Raw genomic sequence first — 14390 nt, 5'->3', positions numbered from 1 at the left:
TTGCTACCTGCCGACGCATGCGCGCTAGCCCAGGAATTCGCTCCGCCAGCCCTTTAGTCCCAGCGCCTCGCAGAGCTGACCTGGGAAGTGATGGATTTATAGCCGCAGCAATCTAGCCATCAGCTCCAGCTTTTCCCAACAGCCCCAACCCGCTTTCCCGGTCAGTCCCTGGCCGGAGAACCGAGGCAAACTGCCTGCTGGAGCGTGCTGGGAGCGACGCGAGAGTGACTCGGTGTGTTTTCCCACTCAAGCAATGGGGGCATCTGCACGCTCGCCCCCCGGGCTCTCTTCCCCTTGGGAACTTTGTGGCGGGGGGGGGGTGGGGGGAGCTGGAAGACTCTCCACCCCGGGTGGGGGGGTGGGCGGGGAAGGGCAAGACCCGGGGCCTGGGCCCGCCGCTGAGGTGCCGCGCACCTGGAGGCACGCGGTGCGGCCTGATCCCGGTTCCGGCCTCCCCACCGGCCCGCGAGGTTCAACCCGGCGGATGCGGGTCCGCAACCCCCAGGGCGGCTTCAGCGTCGGATCTCAGATCAAAGTGTTTCTCAGTAGGTGAAGACGTTCACGGTTCTGTTTCATTTCTGGCTTTCAGGTTTAATCTCCTCCCACTGCAGACAGTCAAACACGCGCGCGCACACACACATGCACACACGCATTTGCGCACTGAGATACTGACGCTTCTATTTTAAGTGCACCCTGGCCTCTCACTTTCACGGGTTCCCGCCCCTCCCCCACTCCTCGATGGCTTCCTGGCTCTTCCCCCCCCCCTAAAACTTTTTAGAAGGACAACGGGGGCGTCGGTGGTTCTGGGCTGGGCCACCGCGGTTTGGGCTGGGGTTTGCTTTCCCATGACAGATAAAATCACCCAAATGATTTCACCGCTGTCTTCTAATTAGAAGGGAGCTTGAAGCCGCAGGATTCGGGGCTCCCTCGGAGCTCACCTGCTCGGGAACCACACCTGGCCGGGAGGGAGGCGAGGGGAAGGGGCTGAGGCTCTCGGACCCTAGGCGACCGTGCCAGCCCGGGTCTGGCCGCCGCCAGTCCTGGGCTTGGGCCTGGGACCCCTGGGACGGGGGGCCAGTTACTTTCCCAGGCTGCCGTCGCGGGGACTGAGAGAGGAAAAAAGAACCGATTTCAAATCCTCTTCTCTGACGAGTCAGGCAAATGTGGACGAAAGATGACCTCCGCGCTGAGGGGAAGGACTTGACCCCACAACAAAACCTCCCCTTTCTAGAACCCCTAAGAGCCTCTCTCTCCCGGGGTGGGGGGCGCGGTCCCAAAGGCCTTGCACCTTCCTGGCCGTCCCAAGGGTGGTGTGGTGTGTCTCTTGGACCTTCCCGTGTCACCCGGGCATATTCATCGTCCCTGGACTGCGGGACTTGGAGCCCGCGTCGATTCTCTCTAGCTGATTGGAAAGTTTCTTGGACCTGACTTAGAACCTGGCTCAACAAGTTTGGGTTTTGTTGGTGGGTTTGTTGGTTTTGTTCTTTTCAGCGAATTTTAAGCAACTTAAATTAGGGCGTTTTTAACCTATTCGTGTCTATCTTTAACCTCTCTGGCTTTTTCCAGCGGTCAAAATAGTTTGGTGAAAACCCAGTTCTTCAGAAAGCCGAACGCACGCCGAGGTCGCGCCTGTAGCTCGAAGAGTCTCCGGCGAGAGGTGCTGTGCACCCTTTAAAGGAAGCCCAGGTTCAGGCCCGGGGAGCCTGGCTTCCCCCTCTTAGGCGTGTGCGAGCTGGAGGGATCTGGGACCCGGCTGACGGGGCCAGGCCCACCCGAGGAAGGACCGGGCCGGTGCCAGGGCCTAGATGGGGCACGAAGAGTTGCCAACTTAGTTGCCAAACTACCAAACAACTAGGTAGTTTGGAGGGAGTTGGGAAGGGAGGCAAAGCTGCTAGCGTGCTTAAGCGCGAAGCCAAGGCGCCGTGCAGGGTGGCCTGGAAGGGGACAGCACAGTTTGGAAGTGCAGCAGCCCAGGCCTTCGGCGTGAGAGCCCCTGGAGTCCGCTCAGAGGCCTGGGGCAGGGACCGGGGTGGGGGGAGGGGAGGGCAGGAGTAGGGACTCGAGGAATCCGGGAGCGGCCAGGAGCTAGAATTTGCCTCTGGAGTGTGACTCCTGGGGGTCCGAACTCAGCTTAGTCGGTTTACGTTGACTGACTTGTCTGAACCTCAGTTTGCTCACTTGTAAAATGGGGAATGTGTTGAGACCTCGCGAGGAAAGCGGACGCAAAGCGCTTGGCAAGGCGCGCATGCGGTGCGCCAGAGGCTGCCGAGCCCGCCCAAGGCCGCCCTGCCCAGGCCCGCACCCTCACGGCGCCCGAGACCGGTTCTCTTCTAGAAGGTGTCTACGCCATCGCTCCTTCCTCAGGCGCAGCGCCGCCGGACGTGGCGGCCAACGGCTCCTCCTGCGCCTCCCCACTGACAGCCCTGGTCTGCCCGACCGTGCGCCCTTGCCCTTGCTCGCGTACCGGCTTCGCCAAGGGGGGCCTTTGTCCACCTCGACCTCCTCGGTGGCTGGAACCAGCCCGATTCTGCCGCCTCCAGGAGGGAGGAGCCCGGGGGGTGGGGCGAGAAGCGGGACACCTCCCAGCTTCATCCAGCGCCCAGGCTCTGATCAGCCTCCCCAAGGTGCCAGCTGCGCCCAGTGCCAAGACAGGCCCACGGCCACTAACTGCTCTTGGCAACCGTCGAAGCGCCCAAGCAACCTCCGGTACGGGGCCTCAGGCCTCTTGCAAATCTGAGAAAATTTAGGCTCCTCCTTCCCTCCCCGCTCTGTCTCCTTTTCCCGGGTTAGCGGCGAGAGATCAGCGGGATCCCACAAAGCAGGTCCCGCCGCTAACAGATCCTGGGACTCGAAGCCCAGTCTGGAACTTTTCTGAGGGCGGGAGGACCTGGGGTCAGACTGCAGCGAGCTCCCAGTCAGGTAATGCTGCGCTCAGGTTCCCGGAGGCCCCTGGTGTCCCGCGAGAGGGGTGGAATCTGTTCCCAGCCGGTAATGCCCCGCTCCCGTTTCCATCACCCCCAGAGTTGCACCGGGGCTAGCCTTTCCCTTAGGGCAAATGTCCTCCTGGAAGGGCATTCACTCCACCTACAACCTCCAGGAATATTCCTGCCTTTTCACTCATCATGAAGTGCCAACCTCCCCCCAGAGTCCCCGTGGAGGCTCCTTAAGGGATTTGGAAATCGAGATCTGAGCAATGGGTTAACTCACACATTCACATCTGCGGTGATCCCCGCTTCGCCTGCCCCTGAGAGGAGGAGTCTGGATTATTGGGAGAGAATGAAAGCCCACCCACTGCTCCTCGCCCCCAGCTTCTCCTGCAGAAGCTCACCTTCCTGGCGTGTAGGCCTGAGAGAGCCTCAGTCAGTATGGGGTCTTCACTGGGTCCCTCAAAGGATGAACTGGTCCGTTCCAGGCTGACCAGCGAAGGAGAGGGCTGGACCACTCAGGGAGGGGGAAAGGACGAGGGGAATGGACAGGCGTCTTGCCGCTCCAGAATCTGAGGCCTTCACCTTGAGCGATTCCTCCCTCCAACTCACGAAAGCCCGCTCAAACTTCCAGCTGGACTCGACCAAAGGAATAAGGTTACCAGAAACTACAGAAGAAGCCAACCCTCTTACCATCGGTTCTGAGGGGGAAATGCGGAAGGGCCGCCTCGAGAGCCGACGTGCGCCCACCGCTGTACCTCCAGGCGCGCGCGTCCAGCAGGGAGTTCGCGGAGCAGTGGGTTCAGAAGGCCCGAGGAGGGCAGCAAGCCTGGAGGCCCAGAGGCCAAGAGCCTAGAGGTGCCCTGGAGGCCGGAGGATCGCGGCTGCGCTCGGAACGGCCCCGCCGCGCGCGGCCCCGGTCCCTCCCGGCCCTGGGCGACAGGTGCAGCCGCAGCCTCCGCCGCCCGCTGGGCCGGGGCGGCCGCCGCGCGCTGGTGCGGAACCACTATCGGAACGAGTTTGCGCTTCTGTTTACAAAGCAATCCTTCTATCAAAAGAGGAACAAAATCACCACTTATCACACCCTGTCATAAAGTAATCTGCCCCGAAGGGAAACCCTGGCGAAGAAGCGCGCGGAGTGTGTGTGTGTGTTGGAGCGGGTGAGGGGCGCAATGGGGAGGCGGGGGGGCTCAAAGGAAAGGGGAACTCTCCCAACTCTTTTCCAGGGAAAACCGCTTGGACAAGCCGTGTCCCTCCAGGCCAGGGAAACAGAGGGTAGTCCGAGCGCTGGCGCGGGGATGTGACAGAGGAGTCCACGCTGGGAACTGACTCGGCCGGCACCGGATCGCCCTCTTGACTCTGGAATCTGCATCGCCCCTCCTCCACTGTCTGCTTTTGGGGTGTCTTCCAAGACCCTCCCCAGTCCCCCTCTCCTCCTTACAAATAGACGGGCAGAGAAGGGAAGCGTGCCTTCTCAGAAACTTAAAGGTCTCTTTCTGTCTCTCTCCCCCAGGGGGTCTACACGGCCCAAAGGACAGTCTTCAGGAACTCCTAACTGTGGGGAGGGTTCTGCTCCCCTTAACCCCCATCCCCCCCCCCACCCATGCACTTGTTCTTGGATGAGGGGAGGGTTAAGGACAGGGAGGGTTAACTGATCACTGATAACTCATGTCAGTCATGTCCAACTCTTTGGGACTCCATGGACAGTAGCCCCCCAGGCTCCTCTGTCCATAGGATTCTCCAGGCAAGAATCCTGGAGTGGACTTCCATGTCAGGGGATTTTCCCAACTCAGGGATCAAAACCAGGTCTCTCACATTGCAGGCGGATTCCTTACTATCTGAGCCACCAGGGAAGCCCAAGTTAAGTATCCGCCAAATGGCCAGGAAAGGCAGAAGGTTTGGGAAGTTACAATCCCTGTGAGGACTCCATCTCTTGGTTTATTATCTCCATCCCTCTCTAGAATGAGGTGAGAAACAGTTCAAGCAGCCAAACCCATTCATAGCAGGGTGGTGGTGCGGGGAGGGCAGGGTGGCCATGGTGGGGGGGGGGGCGCAGATTCCTCCGAGGTGCTGGTGCCTCTGCGTCTCTTGTTGCCCTCCAAAGGGTGAAGAGAACAAGCCAACCCTGACCCTTCAGCCTAGAAATCATCAACTCAGCACAATATGGCCAGAGTTTAGGTTTGTGCCTGAGCGATCTTGGACATCCAATGCCACTCCTCCTCACCCTGACTCTTCTAGCCAAAGGCGAGTGAGATTTTCCCCTGAAGGCAATATTAACGTGCAGGTCAGCGTTTGGCCTGTTCGGATGCAGTGCCTGCGGATCCAGCCTGGATTGGGGACTCTCACTCTCCATAAGTCCAGACTGAAAAGCCTGCAATCACTAACCCTACACTCTGGCTCCCTCCACCCTGAACCCCAGTGGCTAACGGGGCTTCCATATAGTACAGGCAGAATTACCAATGTTAAATTGTGATTTGCATCTTCAAGGTCTTAGGGAGAATTGTTTCATCCTTCATAATGAATGTTTGGTTGATGAAAGTGGACATTCAACACCTTGCTTGTGTCACTGGCAAAACATCTGTAAGGCAAAGGGTTTTCCTTTCCAAAGACTGGGAAGCTGGTCCCAAAGCCAGCAAAGTCAGCAAAAGCAGGATGAGAGAAGGTGCCTGTTTCCCTTTCCCCCACAAAAGTTGTCTGAGGCAATGGGTGATTTAAGATAGTGGTGTTAGAACTTTGCTGCATGTTCAAATAACCTAAAGAGGTTTAAATCCTGATGCTCAGGTGGCCCTCAGATCAAGTGAATCAGAACTTTTGAGGGTAGGTGGTGGTGGTGGTGGTGGTGGTGGTGTAGTTGCTCAGTTGTGTCCGACTCTCTGTGACCTCATAGACTATAGCCCACCAGGCTCCTCTGTCCATGGAATTCTCCAGGCAAGAATACTGGAGTGGGTTACCGTTTCCTTCTCCAGCAGATCTTCCCAACCCTGAGATCTTCCTAACCTACCTGTCCTGTATTGGCAGGTGGATACATTACCGCTGAGCCACCAGGGAAGTCCCTTCTGGGTGAAGGACTCAACCATAAGTAGTTTTTAAAGTATCCGGGGTGACTGCACTGTGCAACCAAATTTGGGAACCAGTGGCATAGACAGTGGCTGTCAAAGTGTGGTCCTAGGACCGGCAAGAGAGTATCACCTAGGAACTTACTAGAAATGCAAATTCTCAGGGGTCACTTTAGCTCCACAGAGAGCTCTGAGGGTCGGGCCCAACCAAGAGTACAACACCAACACTCCCAAGGATGCTAGTGCAGACTTAAACTTGAGACCCACTGACCTAGGGAAATGTGTGCCTCTATCTGAGATAGAGTTTGGAGGCTGACGTTCCCGTCCCCAGCCATTCTTCATCTTCCGCCTTGAGAAAAACTTGAGATCCCACCTGTACCTGTCCCGACCTTTGAGAAAACAGGACATGACCCGGTCCTAGGTGTGGTGAGGTGTGTGAATCTCTCAAGCAACTTGCATTAGACCTAACCAACTTAAGAACAACTTCAACATCACCGCTCAGAAAGAGCTGACGAAGCTTAGCGCTCCCCCGCCTCTCTCGGCGGCGTCGACTGCTTTCTCGAGATACAGGCTTAGAAAGCACACCTGGGTTTTTCTTGGGGTCAGCTGTGTCTCTGAGCTCCAGGACTCCTCCTCTTTGCCAAGAACCACTTCTTCCCTCGTCCACCCCTTCCCTTCCCACTTCCCAACTCCTCCAACCCTGCTTGGCGTGTCACTTTCACTCGCTCGGGCCGCGTGCGTGTCTTCCGAATCTCAGGTCCGAAAAGCGCAAATCCTCCGGTCGCCCGCTTCTGCCTGCGTCTGGGGAGGGACACCTCCGCTCTCCGCTCCCTCCCACGCCTAGACTCGTCGGGTTGAGTTTGCACATCAAGGGCGCACCCATTCGCAGCGTCCTAGGGCCTCCCCCAGCACCCCCGAGGGCAAGTTCGAGGTTGTTGGACCCAAAGTCCGGCCGGGCCGGCTAGGGAGAGGCTGCGGGGCGGTACTGGCTGCCGGCGAGCGCGCCCGGCCCTCGGGGCCTCACGCGCTGCGGTCCTCCGGGCCATGAAATCTTGAGCAGGGTGTGTGTCCACGCGGGGCCTGCTCACCCTCGGGGCTACAGACGCGTGTCCTTTTCTTGGAAATTCATCTGGGAAAGAGGTGGGAGTCGCCCCGCGGCGGCGCGAGGGGACGCGCGGGGGCCACTGGCTAGCCGAGCGCCCGGGATCCCGTCGCCGCCGCCCCTCCGCGCGGCCCCGGATACGCTCCCGGGGAGGAGGGGCGCCGGGCAGGAGAACGGTGCCCGCTGCGCGCGGGCCGGAGGGCGCTCCGGCGCCGGGCGGGCCGGGGGCGGGGAGCAGAAGGCGCTCATCCCATTCAGGATTTAGCGGCGGGTGGAGACAGAGAGTCTCCTAAGCTGATGCAAGTCTCCTGGGAGTCTGGGACAGGAGCCTCAAATTTTCAGCCATTGACGAGCGCGGCAGCGGCGAGGGCTCTGGCCCGGCTCCCTTGGCGCAAGTCCTTCCATTTCCCCCATCGGCCGCTGCCCGGAGCGGTCCCGGGTGCTAGATCGACTTAGACGAGGCTCCGCTTACTTTCTGTCTTGTCTAAGTTGCCTGATGGCGGAACAGGCTGGAATGCGTGCTCTAAGACTTTTCTCAAGGATCTGTCACTTTCATTTAGAAACACAAGGTAAGGCCTTCCTTCCAAAGGTGGCGACCACTCTCCTAGCCTTTTCCCACCTTTCTCGAGGAAGCTCCCGAGGATGCGCTCCATGGTACCCCGCGGACACCAGACTCCACTGCTTTTCCAAGCGACCACTTTCTTCAACAGAGCAAACGTCGTTTGCCATTAAAACCTTCCAGACTCCATGTCTTAATGTCTTGTAATTTCTTACTAATGCAGGTTCATTGCTTTTGCACAGGATGCCGAAAGGCTGGCAACGCATGAAGGTGTCTGCTGTGTGTGTTCTGAGGCTGTGCAAGATTATTTAAAAAAAAAAAAAACTGGAGGATAGTTGCTTTTCAACGTTGTGTTAGTTTCTGCTGTACAACAATGTGAATCAGGTATATGCATACCTATATCCACTCCCTCCAGAACCTCCCTTCCACCCCTGCAAGATTATTTATCAAATATCTCAAGGCCAGCCTCCTCCGGATTTCCAGTTACATATGCAAAAATTAAAGGTGTATGCTAGGTGTTTGGGTTTTGGCTTCTTTTTAAGTCTCTATTTTTTCAGTAAAATAGTACTTCATATGGCCATGGAATCTTGGGGAGGCATTGTACAAATGGCTTTGTGTTTTTCTGTACTTCTTTCAATATCTCAAGTTGCCTTCAGACTTTAAGTTGACAATGTAACAAGGCCAGATCAAATGCATAAGGTTTTTTAAAAATTGACATGGCACTTTTCATCTGTTTCCAAACTCAAAATGTATTCTTTCTGAATCTTACAACATAAATTGTGTAACAGCCTTTCACATTAGATCATCTCAGCCCCGACACTGAGGATGTGAGAATTATAGAATTTCCCTGTATGAATATGAAGAGTGGTGCTTAGAAGAAGGAAAGGGAAGCTCTTCCTTGGGAAGTGATTGAAAACAAACACCAGAACCTGACAATTTATGCACACAGTTCCCTTCTGATTTGTCTCTTCCACTGGAGCATTATTAGTTAAAATACCCAAGTTACAGGATATTAAGTGTGGCTTTCGCTTTAAATACTTTATTTCTAAATTTGAAAAACTGGTTGTCAAGACACTTTAGTTGGACAAAGACTCAGATGATAATAACATCTGACTGCTTTTAATTTCCAGCTATCTTAATTTTTGTTTTTTTATTTTTAATTGGAAGGTAATTGTTTTACAATGTTGTATGGGTTTCTGCCACACAACAATGCAAATCAGCCATAAGTGCGAGTGTGTGTGTGTGTGTGTGTGTGTATATATATATATATACTTATGGATGTGTGCATATAGGAAGTGAAAGTTGCTCAGTCATGTCCAACTCTTTACCACTCCATGGACTGTAGCCCACCAGGCTCCTCTCTCCATGGGATTCTCCAGGCAAGAATACTGGAGTGGGTAGCCATTCCCTTCTCCAGGGGTATGCATATGTATGTGTATATATATATTTATATATATTCCCTCCATCTTGAGTCTCCCTCTCTCCCTCTCCCTCTTCTTTTTTTATTGTAAACTTACAGCTTGAATGACCCTCTCAAGTGTGCAGAATAAAGGATAAGTGCCTACAAAATGGTTTAAATATGTATTTTCTCCTTTCATTGTTGGAGTATTCAGGTAATCATATGAAATTCATGTTAAGGAAAATATGTAAAAAAATAAATATATATGTATATATATGTACATTTTACATATCCTTATTGCATTCAAATATTTATACAAAACCTCCCCAGGATTTTGACAAAATTTTAAACACTGTTTTTGGTTATTCTTTTACTGCTAGAGAGAGAAGCGCACACAGCAAAACTTCTTCAAACAGTAGGATCTCCTGGCTTTGGCAGCTCTGATATGTCCCAGTGCCAGCACTAGATAGAGGGAACCTGATCTGTGACATTCAGAAGCAGCCAAGGTCAAACCTCTCAAAGAGAGTGAATTTGGTATGTGTCCGCAGTTATAAAGTGAGGCAGAAACCATCAGAGTCTCGGAATTTTTGAGCCTTCAAGCTCTCATCGGAATGCTCCTCACCACTAACGTATGTCTTCTGAGCCCAGCACAGGTGTGTAAACTGAGCTGAGCGCTGTTCGGTTTCTTAATGGCCAAGGCGGTCAGAAGAACTAGGTTGCAGGCTGGTGGCCCTTCTCATCACACCTCTTCCTTACTGAGCTGGTCTAGGATATTGTGTCCTGATTGTGCTCAGGATTAAAGGCCTGATTAAAATACCTTTTTGACTACATGTGTGTAAACCCAGGCATCCAGTATGTCTGCTTTAAAAGGGTTAGGATTAAGTCTGAGCTCTGTGTCCATCATTCACTGCAGGTGGGAAACAACTAGAGTGGCTACAAATGACCTCCAAAGACTTGATTCTGGATGATGCCGGAGAAATGGCTCCTTGAGTCTTAGGGTGACTTTTCATTCATGACTCTTTCCTATGAATGAGTGCGGCCTCCACTGAATTCACAAGAAAACCAGAAAGTGTGAATTTTCGGGCTGAATCTGCCTGCAGCTACCTGTCTGTTTAATGTCTCTTGAACATTGTCTAGACAGATGCCTGACATTTTATGGCACAAAATTCCAGTGTGATAATTCCACGTTTAATGGAAAGCAGGCATAATAACTCAGAAATCACTATTTGGGAGTTATTGGGAGTGATAAGAAAGAAAGTGTTAAATGAGTGGGGAAATAAAAAATAGAAGGAACCATAAAAGAAAATGTTTTCTTCATCAGTGATCATAGCAATGAAAATGGGTTATTATTATAGCTAAAGAAAATCTTCAATAAGGTCTTCCATACTTGTTACAGTCTGTGTGACACATAATCTCATTAACTTCTATAAGGAAGGTGTGGCTCAATATTCATAAACATTCTGAAGACACGCATCCTAGTGATAAGTAGTGCTTTTCATAATCTCTTAGCAGTGGCACAGTTGGGAGCAAAATTGAATCTCGCTGACCTTCACTTTCTCTGAAGTCCCCAACACCACGTTGTAACTTATGGATCATAGTGATGTCAATACCATCAAAAACAAACAAACCAAACTCCCCCAAATACCCCATTTCTAAACATTTTCTGGACACACACGCACGCACACACACACACACACACACACACACAGAGAAGTGGAATTTTTTTCTAAACATTTGCTGCCCCCAAGTGTCCCTTTAGAAAACTGAGTCTTAAAGCTAAATGTTTATTTAGCACCTTCTGTGCAATTTAGATACACAGAACTACAATCAGAGAAACGATTGCAGTTATTGTAAGAACGAGGGCCAGAGACAGGGCAGAAGAAAGTGGAGAAAAGGTCTTAGGTTTGCCACAGACTTCTGACGTAATCTCCAGTGTTGCGTAACTTCTCTGTGCTTCCGTCTCTCCCAAGGTGAAAATGAGTGGCATTTTGGCAGGATGGGGAGAACATGGGAGCCGATTTTCTCTAAGATCCCGTTTAATCTAACATTTGGTCACTCTCATTGAGGATAGTGAAGCAGAAGTAGGAAAAACTAGCTATCCCATTTCCTGGCTAAGTAGTCAATTTGGAGGTGTGCCCAAAACTCATGAATGAATTTCCTGTTTCATCATTGAAATCCATTATCTTGGTCCTCTGTCATCTTGACAAACCTGCTTCTCAGTGTCTGAGTAGCTCTGAGCCCAAGAGACAAGAAGGAATTCATTTTCTATTAATATTATGGCCAATGAGTATGCAGTAACTGATGTGACTTCAAAAGTGAAACTCATCTTCCGTGTTTATAATGTGTATTAGTGACAGGTGCTTCTAGAGCTCTGACTAGTTCTTAAATCTTTTCCCTCATTCCATGATCAAGTGGCAAAGCCGTTGTCTCCTCATTTCCGTGATAACAGAACCCTGATTTTATTCAGTTATCAGGCAACTCAACCACAGGTCTCAAGAAGGGCTGGTCCTTCCCTTAACCAAGGGGGTGAAACTTGATTCATCTGAGAGTTAGACTACTTAGTGGTTCTCACCCCTCATTATTTTCTTTTATTCAGAAGTTTTTGTTTTATTATTACCATTTAAAAATTATTTTTGAGGTATAATGGACATACAATATTATATTAGTTTCAGGTATATAATGTAATTACTTGATATTTGTATATATTGTGAAATTATTTTCATGATAAATTTAGTTCACATTCATCCCCATACATAGTCACACATTTTTTCCCTTGTGATGAGAACTTTTAAGACCTACTCTCTTAGCAACTTTCAAATATCCAATGCAGTATTATTAACTATAGTCACCATGTCGTACATCGTATCCCCAAGACATTCATTTCATAACTAAAATTTTGTACCTTCCAACTCCTTCCACCCAAAAGGACCTCCTGCTCTGGCAACCACCAGTTTATTCTCTGTATCTGTGAGCTCTTTTCTTGTTTCTTTCTTTTCTAGATTTCACTTATAAGTGAGATCATACAGTATTTGTCTTTCTATGATTGCACTTAGCATAACACCCTCAAGGTCCATCCATGTTGTTCCAAATGACAAGATTTTCCCTTTTTATGGCTGAATAATATTCTATTTACAACAATACATGGATAAGCAAATGAACAACATCTATTTATATATATCACACATTTTCATTATCCGTTCATCAACTGATGGACACTTCGGTCGTTTCCGTATCTTGGCTATTATAAATACCGCTGTAATAAACACATGAGAGTGTATAATCTTTTTTTAAGTGGAGATATGCATAAGTCCCTTTTTACTTTATTTATTTATTGTTGGTCGTGCCACATGGCATGTGGGATCTTAGTTCCCACCAGGGATAGAATCCATACCCCTTGCAGTGGAATCACAGAGTCTTAACACTGGACCGCCAGAGTTGGTGTTTTAGACTTCTTTGAATAAATGCCCAGAAGTGGAATATTGGATCATACGGTAGTTGCATTTTTTATTTCTGAGGGACGTTCAGACTTTTCTGTAATGACCTCGCCCATTTACATCCCCACCAACAGTGCAGAAGTGTCCCTTTTCTTTGCCTCCTTTCCAACATGTGTTATTTCTTGCCTTTTTTATAATAGCCATTCAAACAAGTGTGACCACCCCTCTCTGTTCATCAGAATCTTCTGGGGAGCTGTGAAAATACTGATGCCCAGGCCTACAGAGATTCTCATTAATCAGACTAGAGTTGTCCAGTTTTTGAAAACTCCAAGTGATGCTCGTGTGCAGCCTGGGTTGAGAATCACTTATTTAACCAAGTGATCAGTCTGCTTCTTGCCCTGGTGACTGGTTTAGGAATGAGCACATGATGCAATTTTCAGTCTTACAAGGGAAAATCTGATTGGGGCTGGGGAGTCTGAGTAGTTTTCTTCACAAGGGAGCAGAAAATAAGTTTATGCCCTTATCCTTTCTTCTAGGTTTTGTTTGTTACCCTAGGGGATATAAGGGATGAGATGTCTGGAGCTGTTGCAGCCACCTTGTGACCATGAAGAAAGATCCCACATGCGAGATATAGCAGAATGGAAAGAAGGAAAGAATTCTAGGTCTTTAACTTTTTCTTTTTTTTTTAAGCTGCTAAATTAACTGTCTCTGTAGTGTCCTACCTGAGAACTTTTTAAGGACTTCCCTAGTGACACAGTGGATAAGAATCCACCCACCAATGCAGGGGACAAAGATTTGATCCCTAGTCCGGGAAAATTCCACATACTGAGGAGCAGCTAAACCCGAGAGCTGCAACCACTGAAGCCTGTCCACCTAGAACCTGGGCTCTGCAACAAGAGAAGCCACTATAACGAGAAGCCACTATAACGAGAAGCCTGCCCACCTCAACAAAGAGTAGCCCCACTCGCTGCAACTAGAGAAAGCTTGCACAAAGCAACGAGGGACCAGTGCAACTAAAAATAAATAAATAATTCTAAAAAAAGAACTTATTTGAGCATGTGAGTTAAAAACCATTTTGTTTAGTTGGACTCCAAATTATCCTCACTGATACACCGATAGTTCTGGAAAAAGTAGGCACATGTATTTTAAATTGAGTTCTTCAAACCATGTCCCTGGGACCCATGAGATGCCCTGGGTTTTGCTAGTATTCTGCATTTTGTGAGTGGGCTTTTGTATGGTTGTGTGTATGTTTCCATGGTAAAATGTGTGGGAATATAGTCTCAGGACATTATTTATTTCACTTTACTCTTCAGACTAAAGCAGTTTGTTCCTACATTATGCTGGAATATTAATAAGCTAGCACACTATGCCTGATATAACAACTCGATAAGTGACTGTACTCCTAGCTGCTTGCAGGAACTTGAGTCTACCACTTTTGTTAATACCACATGTGCCCTTCTTTGTGAATTATATACACGCGTACCCTTACCTATGTGGATATATATATACAAAGGAGTTATTAATTTTGGTCTGATCACTATCTATTACCACATGAAACTTAAAAATTCAAACCCCAAAGGCAGGAAATCAAAGATTTCAGCTTAACTTTGGTGGATTTCCAAACGTTTTCTCCATTACCAGATGGCCTAATATCTAACTGAATAGGAAACAGATTTATAGAAACTATAAAGTGTAGAAACTATTCATGTATCCTTACTTAAGTACTAATAGTTCTGTTATTCAATTTTTCTGTGTACCAAGAAACCAATGAAGTGTATAGACATTTTTACCAACTATAATTGGAAGTTTGTGGTGAGAGCCACAGATATGTGTCCTTAGAGCAAGACTTCCCTGGTGATCCAGTGGTTAAGAATCCGCCTGCCAATGCAGGGGATATGGGTTTAATCCCTGGCCCA

The 14390-nt window shown here is 49.8% G+C and overlaps 1 long non-coding RNA gene across 1 annotated transcript; it reads left to right on the top strand.

The window, feature by feature from the left end:
* Positions 1-91: 91 nt before the first annotated feature.
* LOC147347770 (uncharacterized) lies at positions 92-8658 on the top strand. Its single transcript, XR_015152791.1, has 3 exons — positions 92-232; positions 1567-1657; positions 4151-8658. It is a non-coding gene; the product is annotated as an uncharacterized LOC147347770 (long non-coding RNA).
* Positions 8659-14390: the final 5732 nt, after the last annotated feature.

Source organism: Bos grunniens, chromosome 23 (assembly GCF_055505025.1).
Source record: "Bos grunniens cultivar Pamir isolate PY7600 chromosome 23, Bosgru_T2T1.0, whole genome shotgun sequence".
NCBI classification, from domain to species: domain Eukaryota; kingdom Metazoa; phylum Chordata; class Mammalia; order Artiodactyla; family Bovidae; genus Bos; species Bos grunniens.
This window is presented reverse-complemented; position numbering and strand designations above follow the sequence as displayed.